We start from the raw sequence: 20,864 nt of genomic DNA on the forward strand, positions 1-20,864 counted from the left end.
AGAGAAACAAAAATCCTCGCAACTGGACCAGTAAGCAACATCATGATAAACGGAGAAAAGACTGAAGTTGTCAAGGATTTCATTTTACTTGGATCCACAATCAACGGCCATGGAAGCAGCAGTCAAGAAATCAAAAGACGCATTGCACTGGGTAAATCTGCTGCGAGGGACCTCTTCAAAGTGTTGAAGAACAAAGATGTCAGCTTGAAGACTAAGGTGCACCTGACCCAAGCTATGGTATTTTCAATCACATCATATGCATGTGAAAGCTGGACAATGAATACGAAAGAGCAAAGAATTGATGCCTTCGAATTGTGGTGTTGGCAAAGAATATTGAATATACCATAGACTGCCAAAAGAACGAACAAATCTGTTTTGGAAGAAGTACAACCAGAGTGCTCCTTAGAAGCAAGGATGGCGAGACTGCATTTTACATACTTTGGACGTGTTGTCAGGAGGGATCAGTCTCTGGAGAAGGACATCATGCTTGGCAGAGTACAAGGTCAGTTGAAAAGAGGAAGACCCTCGATGAGGTGGATTGACCCAGTGGCTACAACAATGAGCACAAGCATAACGGTTGTAAGGATGGCACCGGACCGGGCAGTGTTTCATTCGGTTGTGCATAGGGTCGCTATGAGCTGGAACTGACTGGGCGGCACCTAACAACAACAGCAACTTCATATTTAAACAAGAATGTTCTGTTATATTAACCATAGTACAATACTGAAAATCAGATGATAACAGTGATCCAATATCACTGTCTAATTTGCAGACTTCATTTAAATTTTGTCAATTGTCTCTTTTCTAGATGGGATTACGTTTGGTTGTCCTGTCTTCCAAAGTCCACTTTAATGTATAATACTTCCTTCAGTCTTTTGTTTTTCTTTCTCGATTATTTTTTTTCCAGGTTTCAAACTTTTTGAAGAGTTTATAGGCCAGTTATTTTGTAGAATCTCAAGTTGGGTGTGTCTGTCTCCTCATGATTAGATTCAGGTTTGGCAACAAGTTTTTTGGCAAGAATAGCAGAGAAGCTATGTGTCCTCAGTGGGTGAAATCAGAAGGCACATGATGTGGACTTATTTCATTACTGATAATATTAACTCTGATCATCACCTTCTCACTAAAGGGAAAACTAAAACCAGTTGCCTTGACATTGAATCTGACTTATGGTAACCTCATGTGTGTAGGAGAAGAACTGCGCTCCATAATGTTTTCAATGGCTGATTTTTCAAAAGTAGATCGCCAGGCCTTTCTTTCGAGGTATACCTGGGTGGGCTTAACCCTCCAACCTTTTGGTTAGCAGCCAAGCACGTTAATGGTTTGTACCACCCAGGGACTCCTAGGTAATACAGAATTCTGTGATTCTCTTAGCTCATAAACTAGGTAAACCAAACCAAACCCACTGCTGTCAAGTTGATTTCAACTCATAGTGACCCTATAAACTAGGTTGGTCAGTTTTATTCCTGTAATTGTTAGTTAGCAGGAAGAGGGATTCTGAAACTACTGGTATAGTTATAGTGCAGTCAAGTTTTGAGGAAAGTGTTGTTACAACCTCAGAGCAGCTGGCGCAGTAAGCTTTCCAATGTTCTTACCCAGAACTTTTTAATTTTTGCTGACCAACTTTTTTCCAAGAAACCTAAGCTAAATTTCAGAAACAATAGTCTGAGTTAATTAACATTCTTGGAAGCCTCTCACTAATTTGTTTATAAATCCTTGCCAGCCACAGACATGTTAGTCAAGGAGAGCGTTATCTGTAGGATTGCTTTGGGATAGAAGCCCTTTGTAGCCCTTTAGCTACCCATTTAGAACTGAGGTGGGGAACATGGTGGACAATCATTTTTTTTTTCTCATTTTTCTCCCCTGTAAGCAGAAACAGAAAAACCAGAATCTTTAGTTTCCTATTAGAGTAGGGCCTATTTGGCTTTAAAAAACAACAGCAAAAAAACAAAATTGAAACAAAAGAAAGCAAAAACTATAAAATTCCATTAAGTTAACTACCCATGTCCTATCCATGATTACATAAGCACCAAAACCAAAAAACCAAACCCCTTGCCATCGAGTCGATTCCGACTCATAGCGACCCTATAGGACAGAGTAGAACTGCCCTGTAGAGTTTCCAAGGAGCGCCTGGCAGATTCAAACTGCTGACCTTTTTGCTAACAGCTGTGGCTCTTAACCAGTATGCCACCAGGGTTTCCTATATAAGTACAGCTTCCTCTTTTTCTCATTCACTTTTATGGTGAAGATTCTGGCCTAACAATCTCTTATCTTTTCCAGTGCTTTTTCTATCTGCAAATCTACTAAGGGACTGTCTGTCTAGGGTAGAATTGCCTTTGAGGTCAGGGATGGGCTCTTCTCCCAAATTGTTTCTTCCTAAAGTTTATCTTCAGTCAGGCTGCCTTATTATGTGGACATGTATGACTACTCAGTTATGGAAATAATATTCATATGGTGTTTTTCATAGAATCACAGACTCCTTAGAATTAGAGTTGATTTAGTGATATCTCTTTCCTTCCCATCGTACTCCTAAAAGGAATTTTTTTCAGATCTGTTTGAGCATGTCCAGTGGCAGGGAGTTCCCTGATGGACAAGGCAAACATTTCTATTTTTGAAGAGATTTAACTTGTTGAGTCCTAATCTGCTTAGCTGTAATTTCTACCCATTGGATCTACTTTTGCCTTCTAGATCTGTAAAACCAGTTGCTTTGCACTGATTCTGACTCATGGTGACCCTATTGTGTATCAGAGTAGGTCTATACTCCATAAGGTTTTCAATGACTGATTTTTTGGAAGTAGATTGCCAGGCCTTTCTTCCCAGGTGCCTCTGGGTAAACTTGAACATCTGTCCTTTTGGTGAGCAGTTCAGTGTGTTAACCATTTGCACCACTCAGGGACTTCTCCAGACCTATACCAAAAAACCAAAACCATTGCTACTGAGTCGATTCTGATTCATAGCGACCCTATACACAGTAGTAAATTGACTCCTACATGACAGCTCTTTAAATATTTGAAGCTTCCTTCTTCATTCTCCTGAATAAGCAACTGTTCTCCTGAAAATGTGGCCTAGAATTAAGTTCAAGGCTTTAGCTCCCAGAGATACCCAGTTTGCTACATTTATACATCGCTATTTCCTCTGGAGAGAATTTTAAAGCAGGGCAGTCAAGCATTGTACAAGGACAAATAAAGAGGTGTGGGGAAAAGGACAGAAAGGGCAAAATGAAGCGGTGGGAGGTAGTCAGCAAGATTGGATAAAATCAGACCTAGGAGAGCAGAAAAGCCAGTTCAAGTTCTTCACTAACTCGTGTGGGTACCTCTCATGCCCAGTACTTGATTGTCAGATGACTGGAGTTTTCTCTTTTGCCTCAAGGTAACATACATGTGATGGAGTAACTAGAATAATAAGACCCCCTCACCAAACATAATGGCTGTGTTCCTGAAAAGTACAAGTCCACTTCTCACCTATCAAACCCCAATTCTCCATGGATTCACTTCGTAATTTCAGAATTATTTTATCTTCACAGCTGATTGCTATATGATTGATCTATAGTGGCAGCCAGCACAGTCATCCCTGTCTTAAACTCAAAGATAAGCCATTTATAAGCAGTTTGCGTGTATCTGGATCTACTAAGAGAACTTCATAGGGGAGAAGCCTTCTTTAGTTAGAAATATATGCTCGGAAGATTTTCAGCCTAATCTACCCTGGCCCCCAAATATGAATCATGGTCATGCCTTTTCTCAAGTAATATTCCATTTGGCCTGGGGAACTTCAAAGTGAGTTTCTCCCTGAGTTCCAGTACTTCCTGTTCAGGCCAGTGTACTGTTTCCTCTCACCTAACCTGCCGTCGTGGCTTGTCCTCCTGCAAACTGTTTTCTTTGGCAGACTAATTTTCTGCTCTCTGGTTTTAAATGTGATAATGATTTAATGGATTGACTCTCTTTTGAGAAGTGCAGTTTTATAAGTGCAATAGAACATTCCTGGGCTTGTGGTCATGCAGCTGCATGGGATGGTCCAGGGAGTCGAAGTGTGTGGTTTTTGCTTCGTTTTTCTGCAGAACCCGAGTGGCTGTGTTCTCTCTGGCAGGTACCTAGGGCTTTGTGTTGTTGTTCAGCATGTGTCAGAAATAATGGGCATTTCACATTTACCTCTCTCTTGTCAGTCTCACCAGTGAGTGAAAGTAGTTACTAAGTATCTTGTGAATACCATGCATTCTCCAGAAACTGGGGGCTTGGATCCATTGATGAGCAGAGGGCAGGAACACAGTGGGCCTTTTGGAAAGCCTGTCTTGTTCCTTATTTATCTCTTGTTCATCAGCTATGATACGACCCTTATTGCAAATTCCTTTCCTTGACTTTTGATAGTTTTTCTGCATCCTTGGAGATTCCTCTAGAATGCATACACTCTTATGAGACGCACTTTAGCTATAGGTTTGCAACCTTTGATACACTGATAGTGGCAAGATGTCTAGGATGTGGGAGAGCGGTGAGGAGGTGTGTGACTGCAGAATTCACCATGTTCTCCATCTCCCCTGTGCTTCTCTCTTGTTCCTAGTCAGGCATCTAGACTGTGAGAAACCAGAGAGTTAGATGGTACATCACCGAGATATCTGATGGGAAAGTTCTAGGTCAGGACCAGAACCCCCCTTAGAGATAGGAGTGGATTAAAAAAAAAAAAAAAGGTAAAAACAAAACAAATAAAAGGCTTTTTAGCTACTTTGGAAAGGTTGCCAGATTGTTGTTAGAGAGTACTTGGCAATATTTCATTTTGAAAGGTCATAAACTCACATGCCTATGGTGGTTGTGCAGGTAACAAGAATGAGCGAGATGGGCCAGATAAAACATAACTGGGCTTAGGGCAAAGCGTGGAATGCTTGCTGTAGGGTAAGGGAGCAGCTGCTACTTAGCTACAGCCAGTTGTCCTCACACTGGAGAGCTGGCTCGGGGTTGCCAATTCAAAAGAACCCGCCAAGTATGGATTTTTACATAAGCTTTCCCAATTTTAAACTTTGGCAACCAATTCAAAAGTTTTTGAATATCTTTGTGGGCCAAAGAAAACACATCTGAGGGACATCCTATTTGTTACCTCTCAAGTGAGGCTGTGTTGGGAGAAAGGGGGAGTAGGCAAGAAAGATATCAGCACTCTCCTGATTTTGCTTGGCTCACCTGGACACCTGGTTTTAGTTCTATGGGTTATGCTCCAGTGTGTGGCTCAAATATATTTCTTTCTCTGGGTCTTAGTCTCTAAACTGGAATATGAATTTTTTTTAGCATAAATAATAGATTCAGATCTTTCAAGCTCTGAAGCAAGGGCTGCTGGTGGTGAGGAGAAAGGCGGTGGACTCATTATAGCTTCTCTTTGTGCTTTGCTCAGTTTTCCACTGACTGAGAGAAGTGGCCTTAACAGGTTGGAGGAAAGGGATAAGTCAAGGTCATGGAGACTGGAGAAGAGAATGAATGGTAAATAACACTGATGGCAATAAAAATAGGAAGAGGGGTTTGATGAAGGGAGGATAGATTATGGATTTTGCATAAATCATTTTAGCCACTCAAAGGAAAGATATTAACTGTAAAATCTTTTTGTTTGTTTGTTTATGTGGTATTTCTAAGCTATCAGATATTGAAAAAGCAGGTGGTGAACCCAGAAAATGTAGGGTAATGACAACATTCGAATTTTCTGGGTAGATCTTGTTGCTGTTCTTAGGTGCCATCGAGTTGGTTCCCACTCATAGCAACCCTATATGTACAACAGAACGAGACACCACCCAATCCTGCGGCATCCTTACAATCTTTATTATGCTTGAGCCCATTGTTGCATCCACCGTGTCAGTCCATCTTGTTGAGGGTCTTCCTGTTTTTCACCGACCCTCTTAGGTTTTAAGAAAGGAATCGTGGAGCCACAGGTTCTGTTGAAATCTGGGTCAAGTTAGGATAAAATGAGTAAGCAAACCTGGGGAATTAGAGGAAACAGCAAAACAACAATGAAGACAAAACCGAAGTCATTTTAATTGTCTGGCTTTGAAGAGAAATCATAGTGATTTATGTATTCATGAATGCAAGAGTAAATAAGAAATCCGATTATAACATCACCATTGAAAAGACCTGATTTGTTCATAAGTGCTTGTGAATTTTGTTTCTGCGCTCAGTTCTCCCAAATGTAATCAGTTCTTAGAACATAAATGGAGGCAATATGGTGCCATAGAAAGAAATCTTTGGGTTCTAGTTCCTGCTTTAAATTTTGTAAGGTAAGCACTTAACTTCTCAGCCCATCGATTCTCTCCCATTTGAAGGTTCATAATTATTTTTGCATCTCCTCAGTATAATGCACTATGATGAATTGTGCACGTAAGGTTAAAAGTTTAGCTTAAATCCTTATAACAAAATAGTAAATAGCCATTAAACTCATATTGTAAGTCCGTAAATTCTGATAAACCCACTAAACCCGCTGCCATCGAGTCTATTCCAACTCATAGTGACCCTGTAGGACAGAGTAGAACTGTCCCATAGAGTTTCCAAGGAGCTCCTGGCAAATTTGAACAGCTGACCTCTTCGTTAGCAGCTATAGCACTTAACCACTACACCACCAGTGTTTAAGGAAAGATTTCCAAAATAATATATAAAGTACAAAAAGAACAGTATACCAAGAGCATATAAGCTGTGTTCCTGTTTATGTTTAAAAAAAAAAAAAAAAAAAAAACTTGTGCATATGTCTGTAGTTATATGTGGGATATGTTTGGGAGGCTACACAAACACTTAAAAATAACTCTTACTAGTTGTTCCCTTTCCACACTGTAAGATATTCCCCCCGCCCCCCACCATGTATAGTGAAACTGCTTTTGTTGAACTCAAGAATGCTTTGCTATTTCAACTCCAGGTGATGTATCTCTGTTCTCCTCTGACTCCAGCTTTCATTTGGAATGGGCAATCATTTGGTCCTTCTTGAAAACTTGGCTTTCTCAGCTTCTCTGACACTACCTTCTGCTGGTATTCTTTCTGCCTCTCCACCTGCACCTTCTCGGTCACCCTCAATGGTACCTCCCCTGGAAAGTTTAGAGAGCCCAGAGCTCAGCCCTGGTTCTGTTCTGCCTCTCTAGAGAATCTCATTCATTCCACTGCTTTAAAAACCATCTTTATGCTGGTGTCCTTCCTTCAAATGTGCATCTCTTACTCTCATCCTTCCCTTGATTTTCTGACTCATATACAAACACCTACTTAACATCTCTAGCTAGATGTCTAATAATCATCTAAAACATAAAGTGACAAATACAGAACTTTTAATTCCTACCCTTTACTATGGCCCTCAATTCTCTTCCTTCACAGTAAATAGCTCCATGATCCACCCAGTTGCTCAAAGCAGAAATTGAGCAGTCATTTTTGATTCCCCCTTTTACCGCATGCACCCATATCATACCATCAAGAGATCCTGTTGGCTCCACCTCTGTAATTCACTTCCTCTCCTGTGCTGCTGTCATCCCGGTTCACGTGGCCAACATCTTTTATCTGGGCCATAGCAATTGCCCCCAGTTACACTCTTGTTTTTCTTCGAGCATGCTCCACAGAGAGTAAGGTTTTAAAGATACAAACAGATCAAGTTTTTCACTGACTTCCCACTGCCCTTGGGATAAAATCCAGATATTTTATAATGATCTTTAAGGGTCCTCATGATCTGGTCCCATCCTACTTCCCTGAGCTAGTCTTTGAAATGGCCCCCCCCCGCCCCCACTCATTGCATTTAGCTACGTTGCCTCTTTCTTTCCCTCAACACACACTGAGCTTTTTCCTTTATTGCCTTTGCCTGGAATATGTTTCCTTTGGTCTTTGCGTGATTGGTATCTTCTCATCCTTCCATTATCAAAGCTAGCGTTGCCTCCTTTGAAAGACCTTTTGTAATCACCCTTACTAGAGTTTTCCCTGAACCCTCATCCACCCACCTACTATGTAGCTTCAACGTGGGTATTCCTTCTGTGGTTCCTGTCTGAATCTGACACCATGCTGTTTATTTGGTTGTTGTTGGTTTTTTCCCTCCAGTGTGTAAGTGCAGGGAAGGCAGGAGCTCATGTATCTTCTTAACTATGATATTCCCATGACCTGGAACAATGTCTGGGACATAGAAATCTTTCAGTCTATGAATGATTGAACGGATGACATTTTATAATTAGTTTTTACAGGGAAAAAATTTCCTGGGATGATAATAATAAAGCTAGGAGCCACGATTTCTCTTTTTTCCCTAGAACTTTAATCATTTTATGGTGACTTATCACAGGCTCTCTGGATGGCATACACAGTTAAACACATGGCTGCTAACTTAAAGGTTGGTGGTTTGAACCCACCCAGAGGTGCCTTGGAAGAAAGGCCTGGTCATCTGCTTCCAAAAGATCACAGCCATGAAAACGTTGCGGAGCACAATTCTACTCTGAAACATATGGTTTTGCCTTGAGTCAGAACTGACTTGACAGCAATTAACAACAGCCACACGTTTTAGCACGAATATTGGTGCGGCCAGGTGGAGGGATAGTGTAGCTAAAGTGAAAGAGACTTGGACTGGATTGGGGATGTTTGGATTCTGCCCTCAGCTTTACTTCTAGCTCAGAGTTGCTATTAGCATGTCATTCCTCACTGAGCTTATTTCACTTGTAAAATCATGAAGCCGGCTAGATATTTTCTACTGTTCATTCCAAACCATTAATTACCATCTAATCAATGTCACTTGTGATTTTACTATCACTGTCCACGCTGCCTATCAGATATGCCCGTGTTGTATTCTCTGTTCTAGTTTCTTTCTAAACCTCTCCCTTCTATCTTTGTCTCCAGCACTTAGGATGTTTCTCAGCACAATCAGCTCTCCCCCTAGATTCTGTTTTGCCTGAAAGAGCTGATTTTGCAAATAGATTTGAGATTAACCTGGTTAATCTTGAGACAGAGCTAGACCTACTCAGCTATGCACATGATAAATGAGGAACAAGTTACTTTGCTTCTGTATTGGCCCAGGACATCGTTCTCACTGATACAAGGGTATCATAATGAGAACAGTAAGTATTACTGCTGATGTTCATGGGCTTCCAGAAGAAGGCAGCACTGAATAGCAAGACATTGTACTTCATAGAATTCCTTCTAAAGAATTAAATATTTTGTGTTGGTCTTGGAGAAATGGACCACCTTCTAAAATAGCAACAACAAAATAAAACAAGTTTGAAAAAGCCCAGCCAGCCATGCATATTAGAAATTAGAAATATATTAGGAGAGTGAGAGTGGTGGTGACGTTGGCGGTGTTGGTGGAGATGGTGGGCAGGTGTGGGAGACAGAGGCCAGAAATAAAATCAAATAGATTTTATTTCTGGCCTTGTTTGTAATTGACTGGCAGGGAGTTTTTAAAGTGAAAATTTAAACTTTGTGCCATTTTTGCCTCCTAATTCAGATGTGTTTTTCATATTTTACTTCTCTCAAGTGTGTCGTCAAAATGGCGTCCTAAGGATGGACGGGGTTAGTGAAGATTGTCAATGGATGTGGATGTGCTTTTTTTTTTTTTTTTTAAATCTCTTGGTGAAACTAAGCAAGCTTTCTCACACCTGAATTGGCAGGCTCTGTACACCTAACCCTTCAACCTCTGTAATAGATGTGTGTGTGTGTGTGTGTGCGTTTGTGACGGGGTGCTACTACAGCTAACCTTCTGGGAGCTGCCCCACTTAGAGCATTTTAAACAAAAGCATCTATTTAGCAGCCGTCTGGTCAACTGTCAGCTTTCAGATTGGATGATTACAGGCAAAGTGACACCATTTGAAGATTTATAGTTTTGGCGAATTTTTATAAGCACGGTAGTGGTCGCACCGTCCCTTCTCAGGAGAAAGTTTTAACTCCACAGGCATATGTTCTAACCAGTAGTTAGTATTAACTGAAAGGAACAGGGTCAGAAGTCCAGCTTGGCACTATATCTGAGACTGCTGAATTACCCCGAGAGGGCAAAGGCTCCAAGTGTAGACTTAAATGAAGATAACACAATGAATCACCAGGATATAAAGCTGGTCTTTTCCAATTTCATGACTTTCTGGCTCAGACTTTGGGAACACTGGGATTACATCATTGAGATTACAGTTTAAAGACAGTTTCCCCCTTTGCCCTGGTTTCAGCACCCGGCATTATGAGTTAGTACAGTGGCAGGAAATTACGAACTTATCTTACACGAGTTGGTTCTCTCTTAGGATCAGTGGATAAGTAGAGTCCTGTCATCAGCCTCGCGTGTCTCGTTCAAGCTTGTAGTTGAGCAAACCCTGTGAAGAGATAGGACAGCACTGCATTTGTGGCATCATTGACAGGCTTTGAGTCTGAGTGATTTGTTCTTTGACTCCAAAGAATATCCCACTAGAAAAATAATAGCCCCTCCCCCCCTTTTTTACTGCACGTTATTATTTTTTTTAATGCTTTAAAAATCTTTGTATTAAGTACATATTTTAATTCTTTAGAATTGATTTTCCCAACATTTTATTATAACAATTTTCAAACATACAGAGAGATTGAAAGGATTTAAAGTGAACACCCCTCCACTTAGCACCTAAATTCTACCAGTAACATTTTACATATGCCCTTTTTCACTAATCTGTGCCCCTACCCATCTCTGTCCATCCGCTGAGTCATGTTAATTTTTGATGCATTTCAAAGGCAATTGCAGAGATCAGTTTTCTTCCCCCTAAATACTTCAGCGTGTATTCAGAATCATTCAGCATACCATATTTGCTGACATTTTTTCCTTTTTAATGTAAAATTTACATACTCTGAAATGCACAAGTCTGAAGTTTATAATCTTTTGAGTTTTGACAAATGCATAGTAGCCTGAATTCCTACCAAGATAGTATTACCATCACCCCAGGTTTCCCTCAACCCCCTTCCCAGTCACTTGTCTCCCCCCAGAGGCAATCATAGTTTTGTTTTTTCCACCATAAATTTTAGTTTGAATAGCACATTTTGTAAAAAAAAATTTTAAATGAAGTTATAATTTACATGCTGTAAAATTTATCCTTCTTAGTGTACAGCTCTACAAGTTTTGACAAATGTATATAGTTGTGTAACCAACACGTGATCAAGATGTAGAAAAGTTCCATTACCTCTGAATACTCCTCTGGATTCCTGTATAGTAAGCCACCTCCAGAGCCCCAGCCTCTGGCTACCACTGACCTGTTTTCTGACCCTATAGTTTTGCCTTTTCTAGAATGGCATATGAATAGACTAATATAGTATATAGCCTCTGGCATCTGGATTCTTTCACTTAGCATAATGCATTTGAGACTCATCCATGAGGTTGTGTATATCTGCCGTTTATTCCTTTTTATTGCTGAATAGTATTCAATTATATGAATGTATCATGGTTTGTTTCTTCATTCACCAATTGGAGGACATTTTTAGGATTGTTTTGGCTTTTGATGATTATGAATAAAGCTGCTGTCAACTGAATGACATGTGTTTTAAGGCAGGTATGAGGTCGATCTGTACTATCCCGCTTTGCTGTTTAAGGAAGCCTGGTGGTGCAGTGGTTAAAGTCATTGCTAACTGAAAGGTCTGTAGTTCAAAACCACCCGTGGCTCTGCGGGAGAAAGATAGGGCATTCTGCTTCTGTAGCGACTGACAGCCTTGGGAACTCTATGGGGTCGCTATGAGTCGGAATCAACTTGGCGGCAGTGGGTTTGGGGTTTATTTATTTATTTATTTTTGCTTTGGTGTTTATTTGTAAATTCCTCCAATTCATTATCAAATAAAATACAAATGCACAATCACAAGTTCCTAGGGGTGTGGATTGGAAGAAAATTGTTCAGTTATTTTGCTCCTATGAAATCTCCACCTTATAAAAACCAGGCGGACAATATACATTGCATTACATTTTGCATTTTGACTCTGGAACCTGAAAAAAAAAAGTATTCCTTGCTTGAGTTTCATGGTCTAAATGGTCTATCTCGTGGGTGATATTTTTCAAGTGGGTTTGGATCATTTTTCTTTCCTGGGCAGGACACATGTTTTAATTTTCCAGTCTCCTCTGAGAAGCAACTATGTATAAACCGCCTTTGTGCTCCGAGCACCGAGGAATGTAGGTATTGGTGATGATTTGATGGTAAGGAAGCAAGAAAAGCAAGATGAGGGAAGAGGGATAATGGAGAAGAGGCAAGCTCCAGGGAATGGTAGCAACCACCAATAAATATTTCACCAGGTTGCTAGGTGGTAGTGGTTACACCAGGTCAAGTTGCTTAACAGTCAGGTTGATGCAGGGTTTAGTTAGCTGAGACACTGATGAGGGGATGAATTTCACCATAGGATTGTGGCTTTGTTTTGGCCAGAGATCCTGTGCCAAATATGAGAAGCTGCTGCTTGGCCAGGTGCCTATTGGGAAGAAACCTGCTTGTCTCTTCTTGCTTCCCGCATTTTCTGTGAAAGCAGAAACAATTTGGTAGTTTTATTTACATGCATATGGGGGCATTGGTGGTTCAGTGGTAGAATTCTTGCCTTTCATGCGGGAGTTCTTGTTGGGAGTTCTTGCTATTGAGTTGGCTCCAACTCATAGAGACGTTATGTATAATAGAATGAAACATTACCCACTCCTGCACCATCCTCACAATTGTTGCTCTGTTTGAGTCCATTGTTGTAGCCACTGTGTTAATCCATCTCACAGATGATCTCCATCTTCTTTGCCAAGACCTGTGTTCAATTCTCGGCCAATGCACCTCACGCGGCCACTGCCCCCCTATCATTGGATGCTTGCACGTTGCTATGATGCTGATCAAGTTTCAATGGAGCTTCTAGACTAAGATGGCTGAGGAAGACGGGACTGGCCATCTACTTCTGAAAATCAGCCCATGAAAATCCTATAGCTCACACTGGTCCCATCTGTAACCAACCAATCATGGGAATGGAACAGGAGTGCCGTTTTGATCCATTGTGCATGAGGTTGTTGTGAATCAGGGGCAGACTCAACTGCCAGCAACAGCAACAACATTTACATGCGTGTGTGCGCGTATGTGTACGTGTGTGTTTAATGAAATTAGAGATAGCAAAAAAAGTACTTTCTTTATTAATTTACTCATTTAATTATTCAACAAGAAGGTATTAAGAATCTATCAAATTCCCATGCTTTGGAAACTCTTAAGTCAGAATAATTGGACTCTAGTAAAAGCAGAAAAGATCAGTATGTGGTTTTGCCTCTGTTACAAGAGTTAAGAGTAGAGATGCAATTTTACGTATCACCCTCGATAAGGTCCTGTGGGGCAGCTTCCCACCCCTCTTCATATCTTGAAGCAGTAATTTGGACTTTGAGCTAAGAATCAAGAAGGAAAAGGTGTTATCATAGAAAACTTTGCATTTAGCATTCATATTGGAAGGTGTTAAACTGAAAAAATAGGAATAGAAGGACATTCTCGGCCATCTGAATAGGTTAATAATTGGTGAATCTTTGTGCGGCTAAACAGTACATGGAAACATAGAAAACCAAGTGGCTTAGCAAACATACCTGGCATCTCATTTCTAGAAATAGGCCTATTTTTCCCCCATGTAGAGCTTGTACATGGTTTAGGAGATTATCATCAGGGAAACATTTTTCTTTATAGGTATATTATTGCTTAGATTAGGTTCATCAGTCACTTTTAACACTTAAATAACATCAATCATCTGTCTTTGTGTTTGTAAACTTCCATGGTGGCTGTGAATTTACAAGCATCTAAGTTGGTTAAGGAACCTTCTGGGAGGGAAGAGAAAGGCATCCTTGAATATCTGCCTCGCCCACTTCTCTTATTAGAAGAAGCTGATGAAGCGCTCAGGAAAACACTGCGGTACTTTATCCTTATTATAAGGATAGCTTTGTTACAAAGTTATTGAGTTACAGTGCCTTGGCTTCTTTCGAGATCAAATTTAGTCATAATTGCAGCTGTTACAATGGCAATTTGTTACACTTAAAATACTTGGCTCTCCCAAAAGTCAGTATTAAAGAGAGTGAAGTGGGAGTTTGGCTGCTTGGATCCAATGGATTTAGACCTCCTGAGAACCAAAGGGAAATACATGCCTACACTATGGAAGCCTCCACCAGCCAAACCAGGCCAGCACAGGGGAAGGATGGCCTGAAAAGCTGCTCTATCCTTTTGGTTTAGGGCTTTCTCTGTGGAAGGCCAGGTCTGTGTAATACTCACCAAAGAGAAAGGACAATTATGGCAAAGCACCTAAGATGTTACTTTGTAGTGGTTGCCTACACTTCTCTGAGATGCTATCTGTTAGCACATTCTATCTGAATGGAGACACTGAACTTCTGGTAAGGGTGAAGGAAAAAAATTGGAAATGGATAATGGTGACAATTATACAACATAATGAACACAGTGTCACTGAATTGTTCAAGAGAAGAATGTAGAAATGGCACATGCTTTGTCATCTACATACATTTTGTCGTTGATTCTGACTCATGGTGACCCCATGTGTGCAGAGTAGGACTGCTCCACAGGATTTCCAAGGCCGTGACTTTTTGGAAGCAGATCACCAGGCCTGTCTTCCAAGGTACCTCTGGGTGGGTACCAACTTTTTGGCTAGCAGTCAAGCTCTTAACTGTTTATGCCACCCAGCTGTGTTTTATACCACAATTAAAAAAAAATTAAACAACCTTAAAAAAAATGAACCATGAAATGTATTTCTTTTCTTATAGTTATCTTCCTTTAAAAATGGCTTGGAACTGTTTTAGGTTCTACACTAAATATTGACTGTGCTAATGAAAATCTCCATTTTTATGGTTCATAGTAATTCAAAATATATCGTTTGAAGGGGAAACTAGTATTTATCAAGCACCTACTCTTTGCTGGGCAGTGTGCTGTGCACCTCACAGCCATTCTATCATTTGATGTTCTTGACATACCTTTGAAGAAGGTGTACTTCTTTTCCTGTAACTGAGTTCAGAGAGGTTAGGTAACAGAGTGTTTGCTGTTTTCACTAAACCATGCTATCTCCTGCATCTGTTGCATCTGTTTTTCTTCTCTCTGGCAAAGGTAAAAAGTAGGAGTGTAAAACGTAACAATTAAAAAAGATTAACATTACTTTAGAATGGAACTGTCAGGAGTGGCTGAAAAGTCAGCTTCTCTCTCCCACTTTTTAAGCTCCCTCTCACCAACACATGTACTTTAAAATCGTTTTTAATGATTTAAGTAATTTTCAACAGCTGAAGACACTGAAGCTTGAGTTTTAAACAGTAGCTTCCAATTAATTGCAGTTATAATAAATTAGATGCAGGGTACCAATAAGAATAACAATAATAATTTACTTCTGGGATGCTTAGTAGGTGTCAGATTCTAAGTGCTTTATATAATATTAACTCATTGTTTCTCAACCTTTTTCCTTATTATTGTCTGCCTAGGGAGAAAAATCAAATTTAATTTAATTAAGTTCAACTTAAATTCACTTTCTCCATAATGGATAATAAGGAATATGATTTTGTCCGATAGAGTAAGCTGTCGAGGGCCACAAACCATTCTAATATCTAAAATTCTTCTCCCTTCCCCCAGAACCAGTTTTTATCCCCTTGAGGGCAACATCACCCCAGGTGAGAATATATTACTGAGTCAAATCATTCAGTGCTCTTTACAACCCTGAGAGGTAGCTGCTATTAGTCTACACATTTTACAGATAAGAAAACAAAGGCCCTGAGAGGTTAAGTAACTAGATCAAAGAATAGTTAGTAAGTAGGTAAAACTTCCCATCTTGTACACTCTTAACCACTACATTACATTGCATCTAATTCTTCGGTCATTAATACCACCTACAGTCTAATCTTTGGTAGCAGTATGAATGAGCGTGTCAGAGTTGCCTTGTTTGTTACCTTCTGGTTAACACACATTTGAATTCTGGCCTTGGCATACTTAGTAATTCTCAGCATGAGCAGGTACTCTGCCTGAGCCTTTTACTAAGCTATGAGTCAGAATCGACTCGACGGCACTGGGTAGTTTACTGGGGTCATATATATTATCTAATTTAATCTTCTTGATAACTTGTAGGATCAGCTTTATTACCCTCATAGATAAATCAGGGAAGAACTACCAGGTTAGGAAACCTGCTCAAGGCCACAGGGCTAGGAAGTTACTGAACTAGACAACCAGTCCAGATTGGTTCTATTGCAAAACTCATGTATGCCCATGACCACTTCCCAGATAATGCCAGCAGAACCTCTGAGTGGGCTTTCAGCATCTCATCACACATCTGACCGATGTATTAACATCATTCACATTTTTTTTGAAATAATTCTAGATTCATGGACAAAATAGAGTAACTCAAATTTACCCCCAGCAAAATCTAAAAGACTTATGGAAAGAGTTGTGCATGATTTAGGGTACAAACTCAGTAGAGGTATTGGAGCCCTAGCTAGAAGACACTGCTGCCTGACATCAATTAGACAGGAAGATAAAATATCTTGGGACTTGGGCAGGATTACAAAATAGGTCCAGTTTTTTCCTGGTAGCCTCTTGCGCTCTCTGTCTTTGTCTCTCTCTCTCATCAGTCTCTTCTTTCTCTCCCCTTTGTTTACCTCCTTTTGTTCTCAACGTCCTCTGTTCTCTTCCTTAGCACTTCTCAGACTGACTCTCTGGCCAATAATAGCTTAAAGTACTATTTCTTCCCAGAGGATTTCCAATTTGGCAGAAATTGAGGTTTAGGGGATAAAATATTAAGGATGACATTTTAGGCGCTGGCCTGTGGTAGGGAAATTCATCAGAGGGCCTTGCAGAGCCCTTGGAATCCTTGGGATAGCAGTTCCCTGCTGACTCACTCATAGGCCTGTTTCTCAGGTTATAAATCAGAGGAAGAGAGAGGGTTGGGTTCATGGGGTTTGCTATATCCCCACCTTTTTAAAGATTTGAGCCCACGTTCTTCTTATTATGCCTTGTTTTTAACCAGATCCTGATTTAGTCCTGGCAGAAGGGCGATCATTTGATGGCTTCTGCCCTTGGCTCCTCAGGGTATTTATGTGGGTGGTCTCGTGTGCCTTAGTTTCTCCATCTGTTTTAGTGGAAAAGATTGTAACATTCTTGGAGATCACTGAATGGAATGTGCTGTATAAATACTAGGCAGTGTTGTTATAATAAATAGCAAATTAGTGACTCTTGCCTACATTTTCTACACTTGATGACTTGTGGGTATACCAAAGAATGAGAAATTGTTGCTAGGAAAAAAAAATTTTTTTTCTTCCTATTTTCTGACAAAAACAGCAGTTTAGGATTTTGGTTACCCTCTGTTGAGAATCACAGTTCTGCCTGTCTCAGTGAAGGCTGAAATGGTGGGTGCGGTAGGACCTGGAATCGTCCGAATTAGCTCGTTTGTTAATATCTGCCTCAAGGGTTCTAACCTGTGTGTGTAGCTTTTTTTTTTTTTTGTCTAATTCTAATTTTTTTACACATCTTTTTTTTTTTTTTAATTTAGAATATCTTATTCAAATACGCTGCAGTGTTACTATTAACATTTCCTGTTAGCCAAGAAGAGAAGATGAGACTCTCAGTTTTAATAGTCTGGCTTCCTAATTAATGGAAAAAATCATGTAGGTATAGAGTGCAGTTGCCTTCTAGTAGTTGTAAGGCACGACCGTTTCTTTTAGGTAATTCTGTTTTGAGAGATCCTGTTCTCATTTAGTGTTACACCAAGGATCCAGGGCTGAGCCAACAGATCCTCTCTTTTACCCAAGAGTGGTGGTTTATGAAACAGAGAAAAAAGCAGTGGACTTGGAACCCTAAATCGTGCATCTCTGATTTGTCCCCATCTAGCTGTAAAAAAAAATAATAATTTTTTTTCTAGCTGTGTGTAGCCATTTATCAGGAGCATAATATCTGCCCTTGTCTAACTGGGTTGTATAAAGCTCAAATGAGATTTCAAACTGCTTTGTAAACTTGAAAAGATTATTCAAAAATAATGCATTAGGAACAGTAAGATTTAAGGTCTACATTGGGGCAAAACTACTTAGTTTTATAAGATGACTGAGTGAGAACAATCCCCTGAAATAGGCCTAGAACACGTTGAGCCTTTGACCCAGTTCAGGCTCAGTGACGCTATGGGCGTGATGTTTACTAACCCCTATCCCAGTTGGAATAGACTGGAGTTCAAGGGTTGAGAATGAAGCTAGTTTATTAGGACATTTGGCTGTATGTGCTTAACAGTGGTTTACCCTAATAATAAACAACAGTTGGAAGAAATTCTTTTTTTTTTTCTGAGAAAGTGCATAACCTTGGACTGGGTAGCTTGAGGGCAGCTTAGTTCAGGGGAAGGGCATGAGCTTTAGACACCAAAGAGCTGTGTTCAGGACCCTGGCCTCCTATGTATGTGTGATTCATGAGCTTGACACTTTCTGGGCCTCGGTTTCCTCTGTCTTGCAGGGTTGTTTTGGATTAGATGAGATAAGGCACATGGCATTTTCTTCCCATAGAGGTCTCCAGGCCCTTGATTTGGAATGAGTAGCACTAATTCTGTCCCTGGAGCCCTGGTGGCACAGTGATTAAGAGCTACAGCTGCTAACCAAAAGGCCAGCAGTTCAAATTCATCAGTTGCTCCTTGGAAACCCTGTGGGGCAGTTCTACTCTATCCTATAGGGTCGCTAGGAGTCAGAATTGACTCAACAGCAGTGAGTTTGTTTTTGGTTTAATTCTGTCTCTAGCTTTCATGGGTTTTTGTTTTTCTAGCTTTCATTGACACTGGGCATTTGGGCAATTATTTGACTTTCTAAGCCCACGTTTCCTTCTGTGTAACATAGAAATGATAGCAAAAAAGCTCATAGGAGTGTCAAGGTTACAGAGGTAATATAAAAGACACTTCAAAGCAGTATATTCACTCATTCATTCAATCACTGAACCCTACCACATGTGCTCTGGATTTCTCCAAAAAGAGTTAGCAATTTAGGAGGTAGGCAGACATGGAATTTGATAGACATGGAATTAGGGCATGCTATAGTTTTTATAGTTGGTCCTCCGTGGGCAGTGTGTTCATGTTACAGAGGGAGCGTTGAGGAAAGTGTGTAATTGTTTGGGGAATCTGGAATATCTTCCTAAAGAGGAAAGCCCTTCAGGAATAGAAGTTTGCCTGTGGAGAAGGGAATCAAGGTGACACAAGGACATTCAAAGGAAAAAGATTGGCAAAAGTTTCGGATATAGGACAGAAAATGGCATTATGTAGTCCACGTTTCATTTTGATTTGACATTAGGGGTGTGGTGTGTGTGGGTATGTGTCTGTATGTGTGTGTGTGTGTCTGTGTGGGTGAGATGGGGGGGTGGAGGTGGGGAGGACATGTCGGGTGAGGAGGGATAGGGGAAGATACTCCAGGAACCAGGTCATGAAGGACAGCTTACTCCATGCTGAAGGGCTTGAACTTCGTCTGGCATGAGCTGAGGTGTCGTATTATATATATGAGACTAGAGAATATCCTGTTCTTGTTAAAAGACAATGCTTCTGAGCCACCATAAACTGCTCGTGCAATTTTACATTTTCACGCCAACCGGAGAAAGATTTGCACTAACCTAGTGGACTCAATGACAATGGGTTAGTTAACTTCTTGCCCAGTGCCCCAGTCACAGCAGTTGTACACATTCAAGTGGTGACCAGACTCGGGACCAACTCTGTGGCGATGGCATAAATTGAGATTTTTGCCGAGTGAAGCTTAAGAATACTTATTGGAGTCAACTATGCAACCTTGGTCACATTTGCAGCAATAAACATTCAACTTAAAAGATTATTTATTGGACACTGACTGCGTGCCGGGCACAGTGGTATGCTAAGAGTAAGGGAGAAATAGAATGAATAAGATATGGTTAAAGGCTTCATAATGACAATAGCTGCCTTTTGTTGAGTGATGGTTATGGGTTTGGCATGGTTTTAAAGAGTTTTACTCATATTTAACTTAAACCTTCCAAAGCCCCCTAAGGGGAGTGTTGTAATCTTGTTCGATATATAACAGAATAAACAACTTTCTACCCACGGCTTTTTTGGAGAGGAGCTAGGATTCAGATTTGTATGTCCAACACCAAAGACCATGCATGTAATCTGCCTTTTGGTCTATGATGGACAAATATACCTACAGGACTAACTATACATATGGAATGCAGTAATGTACACCTGTGGGGTTGCCATAAGTTGGAATCAACTTAACAGCAACTGGGGGCGGGAAGGGGGAGATTATATATGAGGTGAAGATATATATGTGAAGGAGGCTGTAGGAAATAACATAGGCTATAATTAGGGCCTTTTTCCATTGTAAAATAAAAATAAAGCTGTTTATTATTATTATTGTACTTTAGGTGAAGACTTACAGAACAAACTATCTTCTCATTACACAGTTAGTACACATATTGTTTTGTGACATTGGTTACCAACCCTATAACACCTCATCACTCTCCCTTCTCGACCTTGGGTTCCCTTTCCTGTCCCCTCCTGCCTTCCAGTCCTCGCCCCCAGCTGGTGTGCCCCTTAGAGTCTTGTTTTGTTTTATGGGCCTGTCTAATTTTTTGCTGAAGGGTGAACCTCAGGAGTGACTTTGTTGCTGAGCTGAAAGGGTGTCCAGGGGTACCCTTTCTCCAGACTGGTTTCTCTAGTCTCTGTCAGGCCAGTAAGTCTGGTCTTTTTTTGTGAGTTAGAATTTTGTTCTACATTTTTCTCCAGCTCTGTCTGCGGCCCTCTATTGTGATCCCTGTCAGGGCAGTCAGTGGTGGTAGCCTGGCACCATCTAGTTGTACTAGACTCAGTCTGGTGGAAGCTGTGGTACTTGTGGTCCATTAGTCCTTTGGACTAATCTTTCCCTTGTGTCTTTAGTTTTCTTCATTCTCCCTTGAAAATAAAATGTTCTTGACATTTCTTTCTTCTTTGACCTATATTTCTTAAATCATAGCTCAGAAGAATCAA

The 20,864-nt window shown here is 40.5% G+C and overlaps 1 protein-coding gene across 3 annotated transcripts in view; it reads left to right on the plus strand.

Annotated features, from left to right (window-relative positions):
- PCSK5 (proprotein convertase subtilisin/kexin type 5) overlaps positions 1 to 20,864 on the plus strand; it is a 492,175-nt gene that overhangs the window by 51,618 nt on the left and 419,693 nt on the right. The window lies entirely within an intron of this gene.

The sequence above is a fragment of the Elephas maximus genome, chromosome 9 (genome assembly GCF_024166365.1).
Source record: "Elephas maximus indicus isolate mEleMax1 chromosome 9, mEleMax1 primary haplotype, whole genome shotgun sequence".
Taxonomy (NCBI): domain Eukaryota; kingdom Metazoa; phylum Chordata; class Mammalia; order Proboscidea; family Elephantidae; genus Elephas; species Elephas maximus.